The sequence below is a fragment of the Schistocerca serialis genome, unplaced genomic scaffold (assembly GCF_023864345.2).
Source record: "Schistocerca serialis cubense isolate TAMUIC-IGC-003099 unplaced genomic scaffold, iqSchSeri2.2 HiC_scaffold_134, whole genome shotgun sequence".
NCBI classification, from domain to species: domain Eukaryota; kingdom Metazoa; phylum Arthropoda; class Insecta; order Orthoptera; family Acrididae; genus Schistocerca; species Schistocerca serialis.
Window position 1 is genome coordinate 75001 of NW_026047558.1, and position 5000 is coordinate 80000.

The 5000-nt window shown below is 51.0% G+C and overlaps 1 non-coding gene across 1 annotated transcript in view; it reads right to left on the reverse strand.

Moving 5' to 3' along the window:
* Positions 1-1191, reverse strand: part of LOC126439728 (small subunit ribosomal RNA) — a 1909-nt gene extending 718 nt beyond the window's left edge. Inside the window, exon 1 of the ribosomal RNA XR_007581352.1 lies at positions 1-1191. This exon is cut by the window's left edge and continues 718 nt beyond it. This is a non-coding gene — a ribosomal RNA (small subunit ribosomal RNA).
* Positions 1192-5000: the final 3809 nt, after the last annotated feature.

A 5000-nucleotide genomic window follows, 5' to 3' on the forward strand; every position in this document is an offset into this window, starting at 1 on the left:
TTTGGTTTCCCGGAGGCTGCCCGCCGAGTCATCGGAGGAACTGCGGCGGATCGCTGGCTGGCATCGTTTATGGTTAGAACTAGGGCGGTATCTGATCGCCTTCGAACCTCTAACTTTCGTTCTTGATTAATGAAAACATACTTGGCAAATGCTTTCGCTTCTGTTCGTCTTGCGACGATCCAAGAATTTCACCTCTAACGTCGCAATACGAATGCCCCCGCCTGTCCCTATTAATAATTACCTCGGGTTCCGAAAACCAACAAAATAGAACCGAGGTCCTATTCCATTATTCCATGCACACAGTATTCAGGCGGGCTTGCCTGCTTTAAGCACTCTAATTTGTTCAAAGTAAACGTGCCGGCCCACCGAGACACTCAATAAAGAGCACCCTGGTAGGATTTCAACGGGGTCCGCCTCGGGACGCACGAGCACGCACGAGGCGGTCGCACGCCTTCGGCTCGCCCCACCGGCAGGACGTCCCACGATACATGCCAGTTAAACACCGACGGGCGGTGAACCAACAGCGTGGGACACAAATCCAACTACGAGCTTTTTAACCGCAACAACTTTAATATACGCTATTGGAGCTGGAATTACCGCGGCTGCTGGCACCAGACTTGCCCTCCAATAGATACTCGTTAAAGGATTTAAAGTGTACTCATTCCGATTACGGGGCCTCGGATGAGTCCCGTATCGTTATTTTTCGTCACTACCTCCCCGTGCCGGGAGTGGGTAATTTGCGCGCCTGCTGCCTTCCTTGGATGTGGTAGCCGTTTCTCAGGCTCCCTCTCCGGAATCGAACCCTGATTCCCCGTTACCCGTTACAACCATGGTAGGCGCAGAACCTACCATCGACAGTTGATAAGGCAGACATTTGAAAGATGCGTCGCCGGTACGAGGACCGTGCGATCAGCCCAAAGTTATTCAGAGTCACCAAGGCAAACGGACCGGACGAGCCGACCGATTGGTTTTGATCTAATAAAAGCGTCCCTTCCATCTCTGGTCGGGACTCTGTTTGCATGTATTAGCTCTAGAATTACCACAGTTATCCAAGTAACGTGGGTACGATCTAAGGAACCATAACTGATTTAATGAGCCATTCGCGGTTTCACCTTAATGCGGCTTGTACTGAGACATGCATGGCTTAATCTTTGAGACAAGCATATGACTACTGGCAGGATCAACCAGGGAGCTGCGTCAACTAGAGCTGAGCAGCCGGCCGCCCGGGAGTGTGTCCCGGGGGCCCGCGCGAACACGCAAGCGTCCGCTCAATTATTCTGCAAACAGGAGGAGGCTGAGCTCCCCTGCACAACACACCTCGAAACCCTCTCAGGTCCCGGCGGCGCGCAGCGCCGTCCTAAGTACTTGGTCGGGTTCGAGAGAGGCGCAATCGCCCGGAGTTAGGCGAGTAGACGCTTTAGGTGCGACCACCCGTGCTCCCAACTGAGCTTGCCGCTGCCGACAGAGGCCCGGGAGCGTGCTGTCGTGGCATTGCCGGCGGGAGACAACACGCGCCACCTACGGTGACCGGCAGCTCCAACGCCAGCGCCACAGAAGGACAAAAGCCCCACTTGGGTGCCGAAGCGAACTCTCCCAGCACAGCGCACGCGCCAACACGTCCGCACAGCTGCGATACAAACCACCTGCGAGAACCGCTGGGGCGACCGAGCAGCAGACGGCGTCGCGGCGCCGAGCGCCGGGCGGCGGCGCATCCTCAGCGCACACAGTCCTCAATCGGACCAGCACACTGCAGATGGCCACCGCGCTTCGCACCGGGCCCGCGAGGACCTACTTTGGCCGCAAGGCGCCGCGAGCAGGGGGCGCCGGCGCGCAGCTGCGCCGCCTGCCGCGTCCGTCGGCCGGCGCGCCTGCCACTGGCCGCCCCCACCAGCCGGCTGTAGCGCGTGCGCCCACGCACCGCGCTGCCAGCACGCCGGGCGGCCCCCCCTCACCGGCCGGGGACGGTCCCACCCAGCCACCGCCGCGTATCGCCTCACACCCAGATCCCCTTTCGCGTTCGTGGGCATGGTGGGTCCCCTTTCACGTTCGTGGGCATGGTGGGTATCCCTGAAACAACCGGTTAATAGCTCGACCGATCGTCGCCAACACTGATTCACCTCTAGCGAGAACAACCGCACCACAACGGGTTACCTGTTGTTCATTTGCGTAACGTCACCAGCAAACGTAGACGTCCATCGCCATTTGCAACGAGTATTGCATGCCTGTGTCAGGTGTCACAACACACTACGTCTGCCCACATAGACGCAACAACATGTGCACGCCTCGAGAACACGTGGAAGGTAGCCCCCGTACGTATGCGGTGTCCATTGCGCGAACGACTGTCAGCCGGCCTCTGCAGGATGTCGCAGATGTGGAACGCGGTGCAACATGCTATCACGGTGTGTGAGAAGAGACGACTACGTCCGAATACACGCTCCACTACATCAACAGACTGCTCATGCTGATCGCCATCCAGGGCGTCCGTTCCTCCCACACGTCTGAATGGCGTACCACACTGCAATCCAGCTCTTATAGGGAGACGACACGTAGCTGCGTGCACAATATTTGGACTGTATGGTCTGCCGTTGCTAGGCGCAGTCGTCGTACGGTCACACATGTGCCACGATGTATCATTCAGTACATACGGACCAATGTGCAGTACAGTTTGTGGGTTTTGCGTACATCGGCGGACAGGTGACAGGCCGTACCACAACGTAGGCTGAGTACGTCGGCATGCGAAGGGCATTGAACATGCAAACTTCTCAACGACCAGCTTGCGAAGGCAGGGGGGAAGGGGGGGGGGGCATGTACGTCCTGCTGCTATCCACATTACAGTGTATAGCAGGAGCATGTGGAAAGTCAGCAACACCTGCAAGGTGTTTAACATGACGCGATACACAGGGGACCGGGCAGTGCGAATAGCGAACTATATTGCGAGGGTTGCGGTTAGGCAACACTACACTAATTTAACGAGTTGCATAACAATTACAGAGCAGGTTCAGCGACAACGTGCGTCAGGTTAAGGCGCAATATAGGTTAGGTTGAGGCACAATATAGGTTAGGTTAAGGCACAACATGGGTTACGTTAAGGCACAAATTGGGTTACGTTAAGGCACAACATGGGTTACGTTAAGGCACAACATGGGTTACGTTAAGGCACAAATTAGGTTACGTTAAGGCACAAATTAGGTTACGTTAAGGCACAAATTAGGTTACGTTAAGGCACAAATTAGGTTACGTTAAGGCACAAATTAGGTTACGTTAAGGCACAAATTAGGTTACGTTAAGGCACAAATTAGGTTACGTTAAGGCACAAATTAGGTTACGTTAAGGCACAAATTAGGTTACGTTAAGGCACAAATTAGGTTACGTTAAGGCACAAATTAGGTTACGTTAAGGCACAAATTAGGTTACGTTAAGGCACAAATTAGGTTACGTTAAGGCACAAATTAGGTTACGTTAAGGCACAAATTAGGTTACGTTAAGGCACAAATTAGGTTACGTTAAGGTACAATATGGGTTAGGTTAAGGTACAATATGGGTTAGGTTAAGGTACAATATGGGTTAGGTTAAGGTACAATATGGGTTAGGTTAAGGTACAATATGGGTTAGGTTAAGGCACAACGTAGGTTAAGTTAAGGCACAACGTAGGTTAGGTTAAGGCACAACATAGGTTAGGTTAAGGCACAACATAGGTTAGGTTAAGGCACAACATAGGTTAGGTTAAGGCACAACATAGGTTAGGTTAAGGCACAACATAGGTTAGGTTAAGGCACAACATAGGTTAGGTTAAGGCACAACATAGGTTAGGTTAAGGCACAACATAGGTTAGGTTAAGGCACAACATAGGTTAGGTTAAGGCACAACATAGGTTAGGTTAAGGCACAACGTAGGTTAGGTTAAGGCACAACGTAGGTTAGGTTAAGGCACAACGTAGGTTAGGTTAAGGCACAACGTAGGTTAGGTTAAGGCACAACGTAGGTTAGGTTAAGGCACAACGTAGGTTAGGTTAAGGCACAACGTAGGTTAGGTTAAGGCACAACGTAGGTTAGGTTAAGGCACAACGTAGGTTAGGTTAAGGCACAACGTAGGTTAGGTTAAGGCACAACGTAGGTTAGGTTAAGGCACAACGTAGGTTAGGTTAAGGCACAACATAGGTTAGGTTAAGGCACAACATAGGTTAGGTTAAGGCACAACATAGGTTAGGTTAAGGCACAACATAGGTTAGGTTAAGGCACAACATAGGTTAGGTTAAGGCACAACATAGGTTAGGTTAAGGCACAACATAGGTTAGGTTAAGGCACAACATAGGTTAGGTTAAGGCACAACATAGGTTAGGTTAAGGCACAACATAGGTTAGGTTAAGGCACAACATAGGTTAGGTTAAGGCACAACATAGGTTAGGTTAAGGCACAACGTAGGTTAGGTTAAGGCACAACGTAGGTTAGGTTAAGGCACAACGTAGGTTAGGTTAAGGCACAACGTAGGTTAGGTTAAGGCACAACGTAGGTTAGGTTAAGGCACAACGTAGGTTAGGTTAAGGCACAACGTAGGTTAGGTTAAGGCACAACGTAGGTTAGGTTAAGGTACAACGTAGGTTAGGTTAAGGTACAACGTAGGTTAGGTTAAGGTACAACGTAGGTTAGGTTAAGGTACAACGTAGGTTAGGTTAAGGTACAACGTAGGTTAGGTTAAGGTACAACGTAGGTTAGGTTAAGGTACAACGTAGGTTAGGTTAAGGTACAACGTAGGTTAGGTTAAGGTACAACGTAGGTTAGGTTAAGGTACAACGTAGGTTAGGTGAAGGCGCAATGTAGGTTAGGTTAAGGTACGATATACCTTAGGTTAAGGTACAATATCGCTTAGGTTAAGGTACAATATAGCTTAGGTTAAGGTACACGTTGTAGGGAAAGGTGTATTTTGGGGGGGGAGGGGGCGGCAGGTTCGTTGATAGTGATTATCGTAAGTGCATGCCTGCGGGATCATCCGATTTGTCACGT